The sequence below is a fragment of the Lolium perenne genome, chromosome 7 (assembly GCF_019359855.2).
Source record: "Lolium perenne isolate Kyuss_39 chromosome 7, Kyuss_2.0, whole genome shotgun sequence".
Classification (NCBI taxonomy): domain Eukaryota; kingdom Viridiplantae; phylum Streptophyta; class Magnoliopsida; order Poales; family Poaceae; genus Lolium; species Lolium perenne.
This window is the reverse complement of record NC_067250.2, coordinates 151,797,090-151,820,286: the sequence shown is the minus strand read 5'-3', so window position 1 is coordinate 151,820,286 and position 23,197 is coordinate 151,797,090. Positions and strand designations below refer to the sequence as shown.

Here is a 23,197-nt window from a genome sequence, read left to right as displayed (position 1 = left end):
ATAAGATGACTATGTGCATTGGTTTTTCATTTTATTGTTTTTTTTGAATTTTTATGCCCATTTGAATATTGGTCAAATCCTAGGCTTGACCATGATTTAAACAAGTTTAAAACATGAATATGAAAATTAAGCATCTATCCTTCTTAGTCACTCCAAAATGTAGCTCTTGGGAGGGTTTTTGAAATTTCCATGCTTGAAACCAAAAACCACTTCTCTTCATGCGTGCTTGACTTCATAAGACAGAGTTTAGGGTTAGGGGGTAGATACATGATTTTCCTGGTTTGAATATGTCTAGACCTTGTTTATCAACTTAATTGAATGCTTACTATATAGCATAAGAAGACCTTGTTTTTTTTTGAATTTTTATATACCCATTTGAATCTTGGTCAAATCCTTGGTTCCACCAAGATTTTAATAAGTTAAAAACATGAATATGAAAAAGTAAGCATGTATGCTTATTAGTCATTTCAAAATGAAGCTCTTGGGAGGGTTTTTGAATTTCCATGTTCGAAACCAAAAACCACATATCTTCATGCTTGACTTCATGAAACAGAGTTTAGGGTTAGGGGGTAGATACATGATTTTTCTTGTTTGAATATGTCTAGACCTTGTTTATCATCTTAATTGAATGCTTACTATATGACATAAGAAGACCTTGGTTTTTCAATTTTTCATTTTTTTAATTTGTATGCCCATTTGAATCTTGGTCAAATCCTATGTTTAACCAAGATTTGAACAAGTTTAAAACATGAATATGAAAAAGTAAGCATGTATGCTTCTTAATTAAGTCACTCCAAAATGAAGCTCTTAGGAGGGTTTTTGAAATTTCCATGTTTGAAACTAAAAACCACTTCTCTTCATGCTTGACTTCATAAGTCAGGGTTTAGGGATATATAGGGGGTAGATACATGATTTTTCTAGTTTGAATATGTCTATACCTTGTTTATCAACTTAATTGAATGCTTACTATATGACATAAGAAGACTATGTGCCTTGATTTTTCATTTTTTGTTTTTTCTGAATTTTTATGCCCATTTGAATCTTGGTCAAATCCTAGGTTTGACCATGATTTAAACAAGTTTAAAACATGAATATGAAAAATTAAGCATATATCCTTCTTAGTCACTCCAAAATGTAGATCTTGGTAGGGTTTTTGAAATTTCCATGTTTGAAACCAAAAACCACTTCTCTTCATGCATGCTTGACTTCATAAGACAGAGTTTAGGGTTAGGGGGTAGATACATGATTTTCCTGGTTTGAATATGTCTAGACCTTGTTTATCAACTTAATTGAATGCTTACTATATAACGTAACAAGACCTTTTTTTTTGAATTTTTATACCCATTTGAATCGTGGTCAAATCCTTGGTTCCACCAAGATTTGAAAAAGTTAAAAACATGAATATGAAATAGTAAGCATGTATGCTTCTTAGTCACTTCAAAATGGAGCTCTTGGGAGGGTTTTTGAAATTTCCATGTTTGAAACCAAAAATCACTTCTCTTCATGCTTGACTTCATAAGACAGAGTTTAGCGTTAGGGGGTAGATACATGATTTTTCTGGTTTGAATATGTCTAGACCTTGTTTATCAACTTAATTGAATGCTTACTATTTGACATAAGAAGACTATGTGCCTTGGTTTTTCATTTATTTTGAATTTTTATGCCCATTTGAATCTTGGTCAAATCGTAGGCTTGACCAAGATTTAAACAAGATTAAAACATGAAAATGAAAAATTAAGCCTTGATCCTTCTTATTCACTCCAAAATGAAGATTTTGGGAGGGTTTTTGAAATATCCAGGTTTGAAACCCAAAACCACTTCTCTTCGTGCATAGTTTAGGGTTAGGGGTAGATACATGAATTTTTGGTTTATAGTAAGCATTCAAGTTGATAAACAAGGTCTAGACATATTCAAACCAGAAAAATCATGTATCTACCCCTAACGCTAAACTCTGTCATATGAAGTCAATCATATAAGAGGAATGGTTTTGGGTTTCAAACATGGAAAATTCAAAAACCCTACCAAAAGCTTCATTTTTGGAGTGAATAAGAAGGATCCAGGCTTACTTTTTCATTTTCATGTTACTAACTTGTTTAATTATTGGTCAAACCTAGGATTTGACCAAGATTCAAATGGGCATAAAAATTCAATAAAGAATTCAAGAAATGAAAAACCAAAGCACATAAGCTTCTTAAGTTATAGTAAGCATTCATGTTGATCAACGGAGTTTAGAAATATTTAAACAATAAAAATCATGTATATACCCCAAACCCTAAACTCTGTCTAATGAAGTCAAGCACGAAGAGAAGTGGTTTTCGGTTTAATTTTTTATTTCTTTTTTTTTGAATTTTTATGCCCATTTGAATCTTGGTCAAATCCTAGCAGGTTTAACCAATATTTAAACAAGTTTAAAACATGAAAATAAAAAGTAAGTATGGATCCTTCTTATTCACTCCAAAATGAAGCTTTTGGGAGGGTTTTTTAAATTTCCATGTTCGAGACCCAAAATGACATCTCTTCGTGCTTGACTTCATAAGAAAAAGTTTAGGGGTAGGGGTAGATACATGGTTTTTCTGGTTTGAATATGTCTAGATCTTGTTTATCAACTTGAATGCTTACTATATGACATCAGAAGACACTATGTGTTTGGTTTTTTTTTGAATTTGTTATGCCCATTTGAATCTTGGTCAAATCCTAGGTTTGACCAAGATTTAAACCAGTTTAAAACATGAAAATGAAAAGTAAGACTGGATTCTTCTTAGTCACTCCAAAATGAAGCTTTTGGGAGGTTTTTTTAAATTTCCATGTTTGAAACCCAAAACCACTCCTCTTAATGCTTGACTTCATAAGACAGAGTTTAGGGTTAGGGGCCAAGTATATACATGATTTTTCTTGTTTTAATATGTCTAGACTTTGTTTATCAACTTGAATGCTTACTATATGACATCAAAAGACTTGTTTGATTTTGATTTTTTTGAATTTGTTATGTCCATTTGAATCTTGGTCAAATCCTAGGTTTGACCAAGATTTAAACCAGTTTAAAACATGAAAATGAAAAGGTAAGCCTGTATTCTTCTTGGTCACTCCAAAATGAGCTTTTGGGAGTTTTTTCAATTTCCATGTTTGAAACCCATAACCACTTTTCTTCATGCTTGACTTCATAAGACAGAGTTTAGGGTTAGGGGGTATATACATGATTTTTCTGGTTTGAATATGTCTATACTTCGTTGATCAACTTTAATGCTTACTATATGACATAAGAAGCTTATGTGCTTTGTTTTTTTATTTCTTTTTTGAATTTTTATGCCCATTTGAATCCTGGTCAATTCCTTTGTTTGACCAAGATTTAAACAAGTTTAAAACATGAAAATGAAAAAGTAAGCCTGGCTCCTTCTTTGTCATGAAAATGAGTTAACTTGGCTTTCCAACCCTTGAATCCATAGGAAACTTTGTACTAATGCAGTATAATAATCACCCGAGTTTTTACACCAACAGGTCTGTCACTTACGTGTGGTGCCCATGCGTGAGGTCCCAAACTTCAGTGAGCACAAGTCACATGCGGTAGGCAGGCAAAATCCCCGATCAATCTGGGCGGTGGCTGTGAAGGACCCGATTGCATTTCTTGCTTTCAGACTGGGGTCTACCATGTAAAAGTTTGTTCCTTTTGGATGCATCACTCGTATTTGCAAGTTTTTTGGGGGTCCCGCAAATTTAGGGTAGCATCATGCCCCCCTTCCCACGCCAACACAAACAGAGTTCAACACAACCTAATTAAGCAAGGTTCAACACATACATAGTTCAACAACCCCTAATTAAGCTAATAGGTTCACCACAAACGCTGCTGAGCAGCAAACACAAACAGAGTTCAACAAAAGATGCTGCTTTTGAAGCAGTAGGAGAGACAAACATGCACAACAAGCATGAGTATATTTACCATCTTCTTCCTGTCGCCTCCTCCCGGTCCCGCTTCTTCTGCTTCTTGTTGCCCATACCTTTAATCTTTGGTGGCTTGGGCTTGGGAGGAGGCACACGACCGGTCTCGATAGCTTGGTTCAATTTCTTCCTTAGGAATAGCCCATAGGCCATGTGGTTGGCTATGAAGCCGGATCGGTTAACAGTTTCCCCAACTTTGACACAGCCGGACCCACCGGCTTCGGCATGCTGCAGGATGCTTTGAAAGTCAACCTTTATGCTCTTTGTGCAGAAGGGGCAGCTGTTCCTGGCACCAGTCCAGGGTTCACTCCAATACTTGTCGAACTTCCCCGCCTTAAGCTTGTTGAGAGTGGCCCTGGCCTTCCTATGACGCGACTCGACATCGCTGTCAACCTCATCAGTAGCAACCTGATACATGCCAAATAAACATGTGAAGCAAATATGTAGCAGTTGCAACTAATAATGAATATGAATCTAACAAGATTCTGACGCTAATTCAAAACCCTATAGCGCAAAAAAAAGAGGGAGAGACCATAGAGCAAATCGATACAGGGCTATGTTGAATAAGGGAGAGAGGTGAATCGGATGTGAAGCAAATATGTAGCAGTTGCAACTAATACTGAATATGAATCTAAAAAGATTCTGCCGCTAATTCAAAACGCTATAGCGCAAAAAAGAGGGAGAGACCGTAGCGCAAATCGATACAGGGCTATGTTGAATAAGGGAGAGAGGTGAATCGAAACATACTTCCTCCCCCTCGTCGACGATATTCTCGTCGAAGGTCGGCGGCGGTGGTTCAAAGATGAGTTCAACCTCGTCCTCGTCATCTAGGGGATGCTTCCCAAGAGAGTGGACCCATCTACCAACAGCATCAGATGTCGATGAGCGACCGATGGCCCGACCTTCGGCAATGGCCTCCGCTTCGTCTTTGGCATCCGCTGCGGCGATGATCGCCGCCGTTGCGGCCATGCGTGCTGCGGTCGCGGCTCTGGACGCCTCCTCTGTGGCTAAGGCCAGCCGCGCGGCTTTCGCTTTCGCTGCGTTGACGGCATCGGTTGGGCTCTCCATCGGTGGAATGGGAAGGGGAAGTGAAGAGAGGGTTTTTTCCTAGTCCGTGGAGAGAGGGAGAAGTGTGGACGTGAAATGGATAACTGACGATATTTCAAGATTTGGGAGACATAGCACGAACGGGCAGATGACAGCACGTGGGTGCATTACCTCATACTGCCTCTGTCCTAGAAAGAGCGTACGTGTGGGTTTTCAAGGCATATTAAGGATTTTATTATTACATTGGGAAACTGTCATCGACCATCGCTTTCCTCTTCAACTTTTCCACCTCCAATGAGCTAAATGCATGTAGTAAATAAGAAAACCATATTATGCTAAATACTACTACCTCCATCCCAAAGCGTAAGGCTTATATTATTTTTAGAAACTCAAAATATGTCAAGGTAAACTAAGATTTTACCAAAAATCATTATCATGCAAAATACAAAATTAATATCAATACATAGACAATGAATTTTTTTGGGTATGGTATCTACAAAATATTATATTAGTTGATAGATTGTTCTAATTTTTTGTCAACCTTTACTTGGTTTGACTCTTAAAAAAGGACTTAAGCTTTGTGATGGAGGTAGTACTAGTAGTGAAGAAACTATATCCCTCGTGACGAGAAAGAAATATTTTTTACTACCACTCTTTTGTGGACAAATTTTGAAGTGCATTGCAAAACAAGAAGTACACTGTTTTATGGACAAATTTTAACTCTAAACACCCATTATTTCAGGATGGAGGGAGTATAGCCCAACTTGTTTTTTTTCTTCTGGGCACTACACTGCTTTTTCCCTGTGCAATGCTTGGTTCTACCCTTTTTCTCATTGTAATGGTCACTTTAAGTCAAATTTTCCCACACACATTTATTTTGTACTTTTCTACAGTGTTGGCCATGCTACTACTATTTGTGTTAGTGCGCCAAAAACAAAATGTTATTTTCTAAGTGCCAAATTAATCTAGGGCGTTGGTTGTGAACCGGTGAACAAAAATGATAACCCAAAAGAGGAACACACCAAGGTACAAAAACTAGCATATATGCATGTTTCTATGTACATATATATGACCCTGGGTTTGTAGATAAAAAACATTCATATATGCCGCTTACTATTAATATACATAAGTTTATGCTGATTCTCTTGGTTTAGGTATATATATGGTCAGACATTACTACTAATTCAGAAAAACAAAAAATATAACCCTTCAAGTGAAGTCATTTTAAGTAACCTAACAACTAAAATTCATATATATGATTTGTATAGGAATTATGTAGGATTTAGATCACATGTGAATTTTCCCCACACTAGTTGTTTGATTCATAGGAACATATCCTATAGGAATCTTGCAGTGCAAATCCTATAAGAATAAAACATTAGGTCATACCTCATGGAAATTTTCCTTTGGCACAATCAAACACAACTCATCTTCCTATATGATTCAACTAGCCATTAAATCTCAATCATATGTTTTTCATATTTCTATGGTTTTCCCATCCTATGAATCAAAGGAGCCTTAGGGCTTATATTTATTTTTAGAAAGGCAAACTATGTTAAGATTGGCCAAGTTTTACGAAAAACCTTTAACATGCAAAATACAAAGTTGAGTCATTTCGTTTGAATCGGAGGGAGTACATTTGACGTTATGGTACTATTTGATAGCTGCTTGGCACTATATTTTTTTTCGAACCAAACTTCTCCCTTCATGAAGCTTTTTTTTGATAGAACTTCAGTGACTTGATACATCCATATATCTAGACAAAGTTGAGTCAATTCAGTTAAATCAGAGGGAGTACATTTGACTATATGGGTACTATTTGACAACTGCTTGGCACTATCTTCTTTTTTGAACCAAACTGCCCCCTTCACGAAGCTTTTATTTTGGGATAGAGCTTCACTGACTTGATACTTCCAAGTCTCACAGTGACTTGGTGCCACCATCCAGCATCCATCTCAGATCCAATGTATGCGATCAACTTAGAATTTAAATTAAATAATTATTATAATTGCTCAGAAATATTTCAAGAACTTCCCGTTAATCGTGCATATTTCGATTTATATTTTGGTGAAGTTTCATTCGATTTGAATCAAAGGTTTGTGAGAAAATATATGGAGTATTTAGTTTAAACTAGTGCTCGTATACATAAAAAGCTCTTTAATCACAAGTTAGTCGTCCGAGTGGGATGAAATATTCACAGATTTTAGAACAATGCATCTACATTTTACTGGATTTTTTTCATAATTTTCTGAATAATTGTTGTTTTTAGGTTCGAAATAAGAGATAGTTTGGAATGTTGGATCTCAAATGGATGGTAGATGGTGGCACCAAGTCACAATGAGATTTGGAGGCTTCAAGTCACTACAGCTCTGTCCTTTTATTTTGACAAACTGCAGAGCCGCTGGTGCATCTATGGTTGCGTACGACCGACGCCGATTCTTAGCAAGGAAGTTCTTCCTATAATTAGTAGTATCCATACTCCACTCCAAGGCATGTATAAAAAAAAGAACCCATCCCGTTCTCGTGTTTCCGATCACTCTGAAGATGGAGGAGGCTGTAACACCCCACCTTTTGCAACCTTGATTAATTGTCCTTAATGCAAAAATTAGGGGGAACAAAAACTTTTTCTTTAGACTAATTAAGATGAATTGCCTTGATCTGTCTGTTAAGATGAATTGCTTTGATCTGTTGGTAGATGTATTGTCTTGTTTTTCTTGTTGAGTTTTGTCTTGAGCCACCTCTTAGAACAACACCTCTAGTGGTAAAACAAACAACTCACCTAATAAAACACATGTGTGTCCTAGGAAAAGTTGTTTTCCTTTTTACTACATCAAACTCTTCCCCTGATGGCAACCTGAGTGTGCCTTCTTGATTTTTCTCCTTGTGGTACAACCTAGCTCAATCGTCCTAAATTCAAAACTTGGGATCATCTTCCCCTAGCTACATCCCTCTCTTATACCCACTCATCCTTGTTGGTTTTGAGGCCATGTCGACCATCTGTGTTGACAGGCTTAAAATGTCCAGACTTTGGCAATTGATCTCTAAGCACCCACAACTGTTATTGTTGACTTCAATGCAAGGATCTCATCTATGCAACATCCTCTTCAACCTCCACGTCTTGCATGTCTCACTCTATCCTTGCAACTCCTATATTCAACTTGATCTCATACCTTATCCAGTGTTTCTGCACTAGATCACTTCTACCTCTTTAACCTCTTGTTTTTATTTTAATCCAAGTTTAATCTTCACAAAACCAAGAGTGGGAAGGATGGGTACATTTCGTAGCCATCATCTACCCTTGAGAACACTCCTCCCTAAATTAGTTCTCCTCCTCAAAAACCCTACTGTTTTCCTTCTCTAGTTTTGATCACAACACTACTTCTAGTTTTATTAAATCCTTTCAAGATAATTCTTCAAAGAAAACAAGGAACTGAAATGGATTTTGTTTTTATCCCATTTCTACCAATTACTGCTTTCTAAAACATTACTCTCTATTTTGCTTTCTTTTTAACAAAAAGCTTGTTTATGGTACTTATACCATTTCTTGTTTTCCTCTTGCTTATTTTACATTTGAGAAAAACTCTACTTACTTGAGAAAGTAAGTAGAATATTTTGAACTCCTATGTTCCAACTAGTTTTATCTCAACACTTTCAAATTTCATTCCACGTGAGTTCATTCCCAATTGTCCCTAGACAATTGAGGTGTTTCATATGCATTTCAAATAAATCCTTTTTCAAATGGCAACACTTGCACATCTTATGCACACCTCTGGTCTACCACATTGTATTTCCCCCATCCTCCAATTCTTGGTTAAATGGATGATCATTTGATACTTTCAAACCACTTCCAATTGACCTCTCATTTGTAGAGTACTTTATATTCTCTTCCATCATCACCTTGATCTCATAAATTGATGATTTATGTCAATATATTCATCCTTGTGAGTATATGGATACTTCACTCATCATCTCTCTTAACCTTGCTCTATCATTGACTAAGCCACCATCACCATCCCATCTACCTTGGCATGCTCATGCCTGGTTGCATGTGGCCAACCCCAATCTTTCAATTTTGAATTCAAATGAAACTTTTATTCATCAACTATACCTTGGGAACCATCTTCATCATAAGTTGGTCTCAACCAAAGTGGTGGAGATTATTATCATGGCACATGGCACATGCCACCCTCATACCCCCTTTCTATCTTTAGGTATTTACTCTTAATCTTATCATCATCAAAATCACTCATTGACATTACCTCCTCAACATCATGCCTTGATCTATTCACATGAATGTTGTGCATCTCTCTCACATTTTTCACTTGCTCATGACAAGAAAGGAGCCGGCCATGACTTGAAATTCGGCCAGCCCCTCCTCATTTACTTCTCTTGCAAGCCTTGCCTCCCAAATACCCCAACAATTAAATGGGCAGCCACCCACCTTAGCCAATCAAAATGGAGGCAGCCACCATCCTCCCTCTATATAAGAGCTTGGCCGGCCACCTCCACTCCCCTTTGCTCATTTCTTTCACACTCCACTCCCTCATACCTTCCTCCCCCTTCCTCCCCACGAGCTGCTGCTCCCCCTTGCTCACATGGCCAGCCATGGCCATAGAAATCCACCAAGATGAAGCTCCCCTCCTCCCTCAAGCTTCCCCTCACCATGAGAGCTTCCCTCTCACTCTCTTCTCCCCTAACCCTAGCTGAATCCCCCTCTATTTCTCCTTTCTACTCTCACAAGATTGGATCTTGATGCAGGTGCATGTTGGTCCAAGCATGGAGAAGGTTGAGCAATCCTCAGATCTGAAACTCTTGACCCAAATTCGTCCAAAACCTTGCAGTAATTTCTGCTATCTTGCTGTTTCAGATTCTGGTACGATTTTGTAAAATCCGTCAAATCTTGTGTGCAGATCCAAATCGAGTGATTCAAAGTTCCACAGATAGGTATTGAAAAGATATACAACTTTGCGTTGGTCTAATCCTCAAATTCGTTACGGATTTTGCATGGTAAATAAAGTTCTGCAAACATGCAGAATCACTGTTTGTTAGATTTCTCCCGTTTTACAAAACCTTTTTGGACAAACTCAACTGTGGGTGAAAGCCCTCTCCAGTACCTTCATTTTGGCGTCGGTTCCACTTCAAATGACCTCCTGAAATTGAAATGGTTCACAGATCAAGATCTGGTCAGATCTGACTTTGTCGAATTAAATCAGGAGCTTCGAAACGAATTTTTGAATGAAACCAATTGGGTAAGAAACACCTATTCAATACCTTTCATATGCATCTGACCTCATATTTTTATGATTTATGTACGATTTTTGGTGAATTGAACTTGTTCTGTGTGTTCTGCAGACATCGCTGTTAGATTTTAATTCATCAAAAATCCATTTTGAACCTAATTGAGTGATTCCAATTCTGTAGGATTACTGAATGTTTTCTTAATCATGTAAAACAAGTTTCAAACCTTTATCTATTCTGCAACTCCATAGTTAAAGCAAATGGTGAAAACATGCAGTAAACTTGTCAGTCCATTTGTGAGAGTTTCAGAAACAATTTGAACCCAAATCCAATTGTGTATGCTTCTCTGTTTAATTACCTTTCAAATGCCAGTGGCCTCATATTTTTAGGATTTTTCTACGATTTATGGCTTACAGATCTTGTTTTTTGTACAGTCAGATTCAAAGAAATTCCTAAAATTGTAGGTTTAATATTTTTGGATGATTCTAATTGGGTTAGCCTTGTATTAGTACTGGCTATCTAGGAAAAATATTATTAGTCTCTGTTCATACATATTTTTGCTGTTAGTAATGTTTATGTGTGATATGCATTGTTGAAGCAAAACTTTTCGGTTTATTTAAAACCCTTGACCAACTCTTTTTAGTAGAGATGGGCAACCCTTGTTTTATGCTTGCAAAACAAAACTTCTGCAACCTAACATTAGCTCTTTTGTTTTGCTTAAGTTTTCAAATGATGTGGTATATGGTTTGCTTTCTATTTTTGTATGGTGTTAAGTGAGCAAATTAAACTAGGAGAACTGTTTTCCACTTTTCCAAAAATGTTTCAAATTATAATGTGAATGTTTGTGATGCCAAACTGATGCACTTGTCCTCTTTATGGTGTTATCTACCAGGGGATATTTGGTTTATACCATGGTGATACCCGAGAGAGGCAATTGCTAAGTTGTGATGAACTCATACCTTTACTAGGTAAATAAATGAGGTTTTCTAAATTAAAACTCTTAAAGTTGTTTTGTGGTATCTATAAGTCCTTAGTATGTTATACCTTGGCTGCATGGTTAGTTGTTGATTGTTGAATGTTGTCTTGTTGATGCAATGTGATTGATTGTGTTCCTTTTATATTTTCCGGCGATAGATGCGAGCAATTCCGGAGAAGAAAAAGAAGTGGAATCGGACGAGGATTTTATTTATGATGTTGGGATTCTTTTATTGATGGAGTTGAAGAAGTCCAGGGACAAATAAGCCAAGGCAAGCCATCTTTTGATCTCTTGCTATTTATCCTTCTTGTTGTGCTCATTGCTCCATTATATACTTGGTTCCTTGTATCATGTATGATTTTTGGTCCTCTACTCTATGCATACTTATTCCCAAAGTATGTTGAACCCCTTGTTGATGCTTTGCATACTTGCTCCCAAGTATGTGAACCCCCTTGTTGATGTTATGCATGCTTACCCTAAGCATGTATGCCCCCTTGACCATATCCATGTTGTCATCTTCTTAGTGGTATGATGATTAACATCATGACCCTTGTTTGAATCATCTTAATTATGCTGTCCCTATGCATGCTTATCCTAAGTATGTATGATCCCCTTAACACCTCAATTATCATCCCCTTAGTGGTATGATGGCTAGCATCATGTCATTGTGACTCTTAGTTCCTTCATAAAACTATAGGTTGGGAACCCCCTTGGAAAAATACCTTGTTGAAAATAATTTTTGAAAACCTTGGGTGAGTTGGACTTACCCAAGTGTGTGTTTATGAAAGGAAAGGATCTTGGCAAAGATGGTTGGAAAGAAAAATCTTGTTTTCGAAAACTTTGGCATCTAAGTATTCACCCGTTACAATTAACCCGCGCAACCACATTACCCTGGAGTGGGACGGGGCTTAGCTCGTAGTTTGTTCTTCTTAACATGGGACACCGCACAACTATATAAGGGTAAGGTTACCCCTGAATCCGGATTGTCGTTGGTGGAGACAATAGTATAACGGGAGGCCTTCAGGGCTGATCCGTCCGGAAGACACTATGGGTCTCCTGGCTTGGCGGTGGAGCCACGCTCAAAGTGAGGTGAGCTGCCACGGTGCCGGGGAGGTACATACTCCATAGGGTAGGATCCCGTGCTAAGATGAATAGGCGAAAGGCTATGTCCGAGTTTTTGTCATGGCATAGTTGATATGCAGGGATGATGCCCACATGATGAACTCGGGGATCTTGTGGGGAAAGTGTGCAAACTCTGCAGAGTCAAATCTATTCGAATAGCCATGTCCGCGGTCATGGACGGTTGAAATGGCTGTTGCTTAGCCTGATGAGTTTTGTTTGAGAAAGTGTTTACCAAAGGAAAAAAAAAAGAACTTGTGTTCGGAGTACTGGAAGGGTACTAGAAAGGTTTGGTTGACCATATGGAGATGGTCGGAAAGGAAATAAACTGGGTTACTCCCTTCCTAGTGTTTTATGTTGTAGAACTCTTTTGAAGTGTCTTCTTCAATAATGATATAGAGATGTCATAGGATCTTCTTAGTGTCCCCTTCAACTGTGATGATGGGATGCTACATCCACAAGAGAAACTATTTCTCTTTCTCATGCTACATCCACAAGAGAAACTATTTCTCTTTCTCATGCTATATCCACAAGAGAAACTACTTCTCTTCTACATGCTATTTCCACAAGAGAAATTAGCTCTTCCCTCTTGTCATCTAGATTAGCACTTGTTATCTTGCACTCTTGCAAAATACCTTCTTGATGGTTTGCGAGTACAATTCCAAATGTACTCACGGCTTTGTCCCTGGCTATTTACTTGGCCAGACTTGGAGGATTTTCAACGGACGAAGAAGGAGATGGATGACGTCTATGCGAGCTAGGAACGTCTTCCCAGTCAGTTGCCTGTAGGGTTATGGCAGATGACTTGGGTACTGCGCTGCTGAAGTGATGTTGCTACTCTGATGTTTAGTTAGGCCCTTCGAGGCTATTATGTAAGTATTGGTCATGTGACCATGTTGTAATTTTCTTATTCCGCTTTGTAATGGATGGTGTAATTTGATATCAGTCCGGTTATGTGTTCACGGCGCACTGATCATGGGATCGTGAACTGTATACATAACAGGGAATTTCGGACAGCTAGTCCGGGGTCCCCACAGAGCTGGTATCAGAGCTATCCTGACTGTAGGAGACCTTAGTTAGCATGGACGTTAGTTAGGAAACAATTACTTGGGCTAAACTATTTGCAAAGTAAATTTTTTTTTCCTTTAATAGACGGAAGAATAGCTTCCAATTTTTCTCATCCCTTCAAAATTTCTGATCCTTATCTCACTCTCTGATTTCCAAACTCGTTGAAAAGATTCTTACTCTATTGTCTCATCCACTTCAAACCTACATACTGGACGATGTCCCCGACTCAGACCCGGAGACTCAAAGTCGAAGATGGATCAAACTTTTTGGAAGACTCTTGTATCTTCAACAGCAGCTACTGAAGATTTGAGGCCGACTTAGTGTGCCCACAAAGGGATAATTAGATCATGTCTTTGGCTGTCAACAAAGTCTGTCGAGGAGGTGACCTTGTTCCTCTGTGGAATTTCACTTTTTGCAGTCATCTGGGATCAAGTCCTCAGTTTCTTGACTAGTAATTTTTAGGCCAGCCAAGAGAAGATCTCGACTTCGGGAGCACCTCAACACCTACCTCTACGAAGACCTCATGTTTCCGGGATGTCGACACAAGAAGTTCTACACAGTTTTCTCCTCCGCCTCAACATCAATGACTCAACACCCGACCCCTTCACCACCAAATGCTACAAGGATGCAAGTTGAAGTCGATGCCAGCAAGATGAAGACATCGACATATGTGACCAGTCCCAAACCAATAGGATGGATAGGACAAACTCAATCGCTTTGATTGAGATACACCCGCGCATTAGGAATTTCTGGGTACTTAGAGTACCATGTCTGGTTTGATGATTGCTTGTAGTTCCCTAGTGTGCTGCCTTGAGTGTTTGTATCTGTTTGCTGTGTGCATGTATGTCTTGCTATTTAGACGTTCCCGCCCTTTTTAATTGTTTGGAATTTGTAAAACAGAAATTAAAAATGGAAATCTTCCAGTGTACTGTTTTGCTAATAAAAATAGTTTGGTAGCTCCGATTGATGTGATTCTAATTGCACTAGAACCAGTATGAAATTCACTTTCAGATGCCACCAACCTTGTATTTTTAGGATTTTTGTGCGATTTTTAATAAATAAAACTTGATCACTGTTTCTGGTTAGTATTTTGAGTCTCAAAAATTGAAAAATAAATATTTTTGAATGATTCCAATTGTGTTGATCTTGTTTTGTTAATGTGCATCTAGGAAAAATACCAGTAGCCTCTGTTAGTGGTATTTTGTCTCTGGTTATGGTTGTATGGGTGTCACATTCCATCATAGGATTAAAGTTTGCCTCGCCGATGTATTGCTAACTATTAGTTAGTTGGGTAGATTAACGAAAGACTCTAACACTAAACCCGTTAGCAGTTGTTTTTCAACCGTCAGGGAAACTAACTCAGACCCCTATCTACGCCGACTACTTTCAAGGTCATTTGAAGCATCTCTACTACACCAACAAAGCAAAAGCCAATACCTTCAAGATCCGCTGAAGCATCTCCACTTCATCAAGAAAATAGGAGCCCCTACCTTCAAGAGTGATTGCACCCCTGCGAGAACTCATACTAACTTGGTCTGACCTGGGAGCATAAATCGTGCTAACCTCTAGGATATATTCTTGAAAATACCCTCTAACACACCATCTAACAAGCTGAGAGAACAATAGCGTCAAAGCCGAGCTACATCACATGGTTCATCTGGTCCTCATCAAGTGAAGACTCCTGAAGATACCTCAAGAACTCAAGGCTATGTGCAACTTACCCGCTCACCAACTGGTATAAGTCAGCACCGACCCGCCAGCTGATGATTGTCATCGACGACCTCTGTTGCTGTTTCATATGGATACCAACTAGGTGTTTCATCAATTTACTAACTCACCGCGCATCCCATATGGTTTAGTTAACGTGTGAGTGCCTCTTGAAGATGTGGTCTGCACGTCGCCCCGAAGATTCTACAACTGAATACGGAAGATCGACGACTTCTTCAGAAGCCCCAGATAGTACCACAAGGCAGAAGCTCTGAGTTTTTCCGAAAGCCCGATGAAAAATCTTAAGGGTGGAAGGCTTCGCCTTCCACTAAAATGTGGAGCTAACCCTAAAATTTTCTACCTTTATAAAACACCGTTGAAAACTTGGGATTGCACTAACCCCTCTTGAAGCCATGGACTACACAATGCCCTCTGAAGATGTTTTCAACTCAAGGCAGGAGATCAATGACTTCTCCAAGAAGCGCCCGACAAGACCCGTGGCCGAAGCTTACAGTTTTTAACGCCCCCTCCCCGGTGAACAATTTTAAGGGTGGAAGACTTCGTCTTCCACTAAATTTAAGCTAACTCTAAAAAGTTTTCAACCCTGCTAAGGCACCATTGGAGTGCACTAAATTTCCGAAGTCGTGAGCTCCACTAGGGTCGTTAAGAAGCTATAGGTATAACATCTGCAGGGAGTAGTCAATCTCTTCATGAAGCTCGCCATCGGTAAGAATCTATCAAGTCTGATAGAAGATGAAGCCACGACCTTCTCTACAACTGCACAGCTACAGAAGAATGGAGACTAACATTAGTTAAACTTTACAACCCCTCTATTTCTACACTCAGTAATCTCGGGACGAGATTATTTTAAGGGTGGAAGATCTGTAATACCCCACCTTTTGCAACCTTGATTAATTGTCCTTAATGCAAAAATTAGGGGGAACAAAAACTTTTTCTTTAGACTAATTAAGATGAATTGCCTTGATCTGTCTGTTAAGATGAATTGCTTTGATCTGTTGGTAGATGTATTGTCTTGTTTTTCTTGTTGAGTTTTGTCTTGAGCCACCTCTTAGAACAACACCTCTAGTGGTAAAACAAACAACTCACCTAATAAAACACATGTGTGTCCTAGGAAAAGTTGTTTTCCTTTTTACTACATCAAACTCTTCCCCTGATGGCAACCTGAGTGTGCCTTCTTGATTTTTCTCCTTGTGGTACAACCTAGCTCAATCATCCTAAATTCAAAACTTGGGATCATCTTCCCCTAGCTACATCCCTCTCTTATACCCACTCATCCTTGTTGGTTTTGAGGCCATGTCGACCATCTGTGTTGACAGGCTTAAAATGTCCAGACTTTGGCAATTGATCTCTAAGCACCCACAACTGTTATTGTTGACTTCAATGCATGGATCTCATCTATGCAACATCCTCTTCAACCTCCACGTCTTGCATGTCTCACTCTATCCTTGCAACTCCTATATTCAACTTGATCTCATACCTTATCCAGTGTTTCTGCACTAGATCACTTCTACCTCTTTAACCTCTTGTTTTTATTTTAATCCAAGTTTAATCTTCACAAAACCAAGAGTGGGAAGGATGGGTACATTTCGTAGCCATCATCTACCCTTGAGAACACTCCTCCCTAAATTAGTTCTCCTCCTCAAAAACCCTACTGTTTTCCTTCTCTAGTTTTGGTCACAACACTACTTCTAGTTTTATTAAATCCTTTCAAGATAATTCTTCAAAGAAAACAAGGAACTGAAATGGATTTTGTTTTTCATCCCATTTCTACCAATTACTGCTTTCTAAAACATTACTCTCTATTTTGCTTTCTTTTTAACAAAAAGCTTGTTTATGGTACTTATACCATTTCTTGTTTTCCTCTTGCTTATTTTACATTTGAGAAAAACTCTACTTACTTGAGAAAGTAAGTAGAATATTTTGAACTCCTATGTTCCAACTAGTTTTATCTCAACACTTTCAAATTTCATTCCACGTGAGTTCATTCCCAATTGTCCCTAGACAATTGAGGTGTTTCATATGCATTTCAAATAAATCCTTTTTTCAAATGGCAACACTTGCACATCTTATGCACACCTCTGGTCTACCACATTGTATTTCCCCCATCCTCCAACTCTTGGTTAAATGGATGATCATTTGATACTTTCAAACCACTTCCAATTGACCTCTCATTTGTAGAGTACTTTATATTCTCTTCCATCATCACCTTGATCTCATAAATTGATGATTTATGTCAATATATTCATCCTTGTGAGTATATGGATACTTCACTCATCATCTCTCTTAACCTTGCTCTATCATTGACTAAGCCACCATCACCATCCCATCTACCTTGGCATGCTCATGCCTGGTTGCATGTGGCCAACCCCAATCTTTCAATTTTGAATTCAAATGAAACTTTTATTCATCAACTATACCTTGGGAACCATCTTCATCATAAGTTGGTCTCAACCAAAGTGGTGGAGATTATTATCATGGCACATGGCACATGCCACCCTCATACCCCCTTTCTATCTTTAGGTATTTACTCTTAATCTTATCATCATCAAAATCACTCATTGACATTACCTCCTCAACATCATGCCTTGATCTATTCACATGAATGTTGTGCATCTCTCTCACATTTTTCACTTGCTCATGACAAGAAAGGAGCCGGCCATGACTTGAAATTCGGCCAGCCCCTCCTCATTTACTTCTCTTGCAAGCCTTGCCTCCCAACTACCCCAACAATTAAATGGGCAGCCACCCACCTTAGCCAATCAAAATGGAGGCAGCCACCATCCTCCCTCTATATAAGAGCTTGGCCGGCCACCTCCACTCCCCTTTGCTCATTTCTTTCACACTCCACTCCCTCATACCTTCCTCCCCCTTCCTCCCCACGAGCTGCTGCTCCCCCTTGCTCACATGGCCGGCCATGGCCATAGAAATCCACCAAGATGAAGCTCCCCTCCTCCCTCAAGCTTCCCCTCACCATGAGAGCTTCCCTCTCACTCTCTTCTCCCCTAACCCTAGCTGAATCCCCCTCTATTTCTCCTTTCTCCTCTCACAAGATTGGATCTTGATGCAGGTACATGTTGGTCCAAGCATGGAGAAGGTTGAGCAATCCTCAGATCTGAAACTCTTGACCCAAGTTCGTCCAAAACCTTGCAGTAATTTCTGCTATCTTGTTGTTTCAGATTCTGGTACGATTTTGTAAAATCCGTCAAATCTTGTGTGCAGATCCAAATCGAGTGATTCAAAGTTCCACAGATAGGTATTGAAAAGATCTACAACTTGGCATTGGTCTCATCCTCAAATTCGTTACGGATTTTGCATGGTAAATAAAGTTCTGCAAACATGCAGAATTACTGTTTGTTAGATTTCTCCTGTTTTACAAAACCTTTTTGGACAAACTCAACTGTGGGTGAAAGCCCTCTCCAGTACCTTCATTTTGGCGTCGGTTTCACTTCAAATGACCTCCAGAAATTGAAATGGTTCACAGATCAAGATCTGGTCAGATCTAACTTTGTCGAATTAAATCAGGAGCTTGGAAACGAATTTTTGAATGAAACCAATTGGGTAAGAAACACCTATTCAATACCTTTCATATGCAGCTGACCTCATATTTTTATGGTTTATGTACGATTTTTGGTGAATTGAACTTGTTCTGTGTGTTCTGCAGACATCGCTGTTAGATTTTAATTCATCAAAAATCCATTTTGAACCTAATTGAGTGATTCCAATTCTGTAGGATTACTGAATGTTTTCTTAATCATGTAAAACATGTTTCAAACCTTTATCTATTCTGCAACTCCATAGTTAAAGCAAATGGTGAAAACATGCAGTAAACTTGTCAGTCCATTTGTGAGAGTTTCAGAAACAATTTGAACCCAAATCCAATTGTGTATGCTTCTCTGTTTAATTACCTTTCAAATGCCAGTGGCCTCATATTTTTAGGATTTTTCTACGATTTATGGCTTACAGATCTTGTTTTCTGTATAGTCAGATTCAAAGAAATTCCTAAAATTGTAGGTTTAATATTTTTGGATGATTCTAATTGGGTTAGTCTTGTATTAGTACTGGCTATCTAGGAAAAATATTATTAGTCTCTGTTCATACATATTTGTTGCTGTTAGTAATGTTTATGTGTGATATGCATTGTTGAAGCAAAACTTTTCGGTTTATTTAAAACCCTTGACCAACTCTTTTTAGTAGAGATGGGCAACCCTTGTTTTATGCTTGCAAAACAAAACCTCTGCAACCTAACATTAGCTCTTTTGTTTTGCTTAAGTTTTCAAATGATGTGGTATATGGTTTGCTTTCTATTTTTGTATGGTGTTAAGTGAGCAAATTAAACTAGGAGAACTGTTTTCCACTTTTCCAAAAATGTTTCAAATTATAATGTGAATGTTTGTGATGCCAAACTGATGCACTTGTCCTCTTTATGGTGTTATCTACCAGGGGATATTTGGTTTATACCATGGTGATACCCGAAAGAGGCAATTGCTAAGTTGTGATGAACTCATACCTTTACTAGGTAAATAAATGAGGTTTTCTAAATTAAAACTCTTAAAGTTGTTTTGTGGTATCTATAAGTCCTTAGTATGTTATACCTTGGCTGCATGGTTAGTTGTTGATTGTTGAATGTTGTCTTGTTGATGCAATGTGATTGATTGTGTTCCTTTTATATTTTCCGGCGATAGATGCGAACAATTCCGGAGAAGAAAAAGAAGTGGAATCGGACGAGGATTTTATTTATGATGTTGGGATTCTTTTATTGATAGAGTTGAAGAAGTCCAGGGACAAATAAGCCAAGGCAAGCCATCTTTTAATCTCTTGCTATTTATCCTTCTTGTTGTGCTCATTGCTCCATTATATACTTGGTTCCTTGTATCATGTATGATTTTTGGTCCTCTACTCTATGCATACTTATTCCCAAAGTATGTTGAACCCCTTGTTGATGCTTTGCATACTTGCTCCCAAGTATGTGAACCCCCTTGTTGATGTTATGCATGCTTACCCTAAGCATGTATGCCCCCTTGACCATATCCATGTTGTCATCTTCTTAGTGGTATGATGATTAACATCATGACCCTTGTTTGAATCATATTAATTATGTTGTCCCTATGCATGCTTATCCTAAGTATGTATGATCCCCTTAACACCTCAATTATCATCCCCTTAGTGGTATGATGGCTAGCATCATGTCATTGTGACTCTTAGTTCCTTCATAAAACTATAGGTTGGGAACCCCCTTGGAAAAATACCTTGTTGAAAATAATTTTTGAAAACCTTGGGTGAGTTGGACTTACCCAAGTGTGTGTTTATGAAAGGAAAGGATCTTGGCAAAGATGGTTGGAAAGAAAAATCTTGTTTTCAAAAACTTTGGCGTCTAAGTATTCACCTGTGACAATTAACCCGCGCAACCACATTACCCTGGAGTGGGACGGGGCTTAGCTCGTAGTTTGTTCTTCTTAACATGGGACACCGCACAACTATATAAGGGTAAGGTTACCCCTGAATCCGGATTGTCGTTGGTGGAGACAATAGTATAACGGGAGGCCTTCGGGGCTGATCCGTCCGGAAGACACTATGGGTCTCCTGGCTTGGCGGTGGAGCCACGCTCAAAGTGAGGTGAGCTGCCACGGTGCCGGGGAGGTACATACTCCATAGGGTAGGATCCCGTGCTAAGACGAATAGGCGAAAGGCTATGTCCGAGTTTTTGTCATGGCATAGTTGATATGCAGGGATGATGCCCACATGATGAACTCGCGGATCTTGTGGGGAAAGTGTGCAAACTCTGCAGAGTCAAATCTATTCGAATAGCCGTGTCCGCGGTCATGGACGGTTGAAATGGCTGTTGCTTAGCCTAATGAGTTTTGTTTGAGAAAGTGTTTACCAAAGGAAAAAAAAGAACTTGTGTTCGGAGTACTGGAAGGGTACTAGAAAGGTTTGGTTGACCATATAGAGATGGTCGGAAAGGAAATAAACTGGGTTACTCCCTTCCTAGTGTTTTATGTTGTATAACTCTTTTGAAGTGTCTTCTTCAATAATGATATAGAGATGTCATAGGATCTTCTTAGTGTCCCCTTCAACTGTGATGATGGGATGCTACATCCACAAGAGAAACTATTTCTCTTTCTCATGCTACATCCACAAGAGAAACTATTTCTCTTTCTCATGCTATATCCACAAGAGAAACTACTTCTCTTCTACATGCTATTTCCACAAGAGAAATTAGCTCTTCCCTCTTGTCATCTAGATTAGCACTTGTTATCTTGCACTCTTGCAAAATACCTTCTTGATGGTTTGCGAGTACAATTCCAAATGTACTCACGGCTTTGTCCCTGGCTATTTACTTGGCCAGACTTGGAGGATTTTCAACGGACGAAGAAGGAGATGGATGACGTCTATGCGAGCTAGGAACGTCTTCCCGCCGCTGCCTCGTAGGGTTATGGCAGATGACTTGGGTACTGCGCTGCTGAAGTGATGTTGCTACTCTGATGTTTAGTTAGGCCCTTCGAGGCTATTATGTAAGTATTGGTCATGTGACCATGTTGTAATTTTCTTATTCCGCTTTGTAATGGATGGTGTAATTTGATATCAGTTCGGTTATGTGTTCACGGCGCACTGATCATGGGATCGTGAACTGTATACATAACAGGGAATTTCGGACAGCTAGTCCGGGGTCCCCACAGAGGCCCTCTTCTTGTGCCCCCTCTGCCTCCTGCCCTTCAAACCCCCCATATCCAAGGTCGCTCCCTTCCGATTTCATTCTTAGGTTCACCTGTGAGAAATGTCAATGACAACTGATGCCACGTACGTTGTTCCGTGCAGTGCAAGGGCGGTCATATGGGCTATCGGCGCTGCATCGGCGAGCTTGTGCCGAACCCGTGCAAGAAGTGCGAGCAGCCGGCGAGGTTGCCACCGTCGAATCGATCTGGGGCAAGATTGCCGCCGTCGAATCGATCTGGGGCAATGGTCAAGTGCGTCGGCTGCCAGAGCTTGGTCGCCTCCACGGAGTCCTACAAGCACTATATCGCGTGCCCGCATGGTCCGTGCGGCTGCACAGAGGCCATCAATACCGGCTGCAGCTTCACCGGCCCGCCGCGGGAGCTCCTGGTACACCTCCAAGCATCCCACTCCATCCTAGTGTTTACGTTCCAGTATGGCATACCCGCCTGGTGCATAGTTCGTGTTACGGTACAACCGCAGGGACACCTATTCATCGGCAGTGGGGAAGAAGACGGTAGCGTGTTCGCCATCACCGTTGGCGTGCTCGGCCCGACCACCATTGTGTCCTGTGTGTGCATCAGGTCGGCCACGTGCTTGTTTCCGATGTACAAGGCGCAGCTGCTGGTGATTGGTCCGCCGGCGCCGGCTGGGACCAGTGACCTCTCGACAGACACCTTGATGGCGGTAATCGAGCCGACGAGCTCCCCGACGCCTAGCTCGATCATGTTGCAGCAGCTCACTTCTTTCCTGGCGGTGCCGCCCCGTTACGCGAAGCAGAATGGAGGGCAGCGTGTGTTGCCTATCTGCGTTTGCATCAACAAGAAGGTTATACAATAATCTTCGTTTAGTTACTCGAAGATCGGAGGGAGTAGTTTAGTTCGAAATAGGGTTCGTTCGGATGTATTTTGGACTTGTATAGTAGTACTACTACTCCAGAACAATTAGCTAGCTAGTTGGAGTGCTAGAATGCAGCTCGGAGTATTAGTATTTTGGTAGTACTATATATATGTGACTGCAAGTTCAAACTAAAATGGAGTATTTCTTGCTAATGTTGTTCTCTTGGAGTCATCATTTTTTTTGAACGTGTTAACTATGCTATTGTCTAAGGATTCGTTTAGATTTCTTTGGTTGAATTCATATTTCGTCTCTTCCTAATTTGGAAAAACTGCACTATCATGGGTATTCTTACAAGGTCGCTGAAGTTTCGAAGTTTCTTAATGTATATTGCGTAGGGTGTACCACCTTAACATGGATCTGTTGCATTTCTTGGTTGTATTTTTTTTAGCAATTTTCAGGACCATAAAATAGCACGCCTTCAGTTGAAATTTGAATTACTTTTCGAAAAGTGGCCGATACTAGCATGGAGTAGTAAAG

The 23,197-nt window shown here is 39.6% G+C and overlaps 2 long non-coding RNA genes across 7 annotated transcripts in view; one reads left to right on the top strand and one right to left on the bottom strand.

Annotated features, from left to right (window-relative positions):
• The window catches only part of LOC127300909 (uncharacterized), a 191,362-nt gene that overhangs the window by 62,760 nt on the left and 105,405 nt on the right, over positions 1 to 23,197 (bottom strand). The window lies entirely within an intron of this gene.
• LOC127298050 (uncharacterized) lies at positions 17,925 to 19,905 on the top strand. Its single transcript, XR_007849573.2, has 5 exons — positions 17,925 to 18,239; positions 18,329 to 18,425; positions 18,591 to 18,667; positions 19,550 to 19,625; positions 19,792 to 19,905. It is a non-coding gene; the product is annotated as an uncharacterized lncRNA (long non-coding RNA).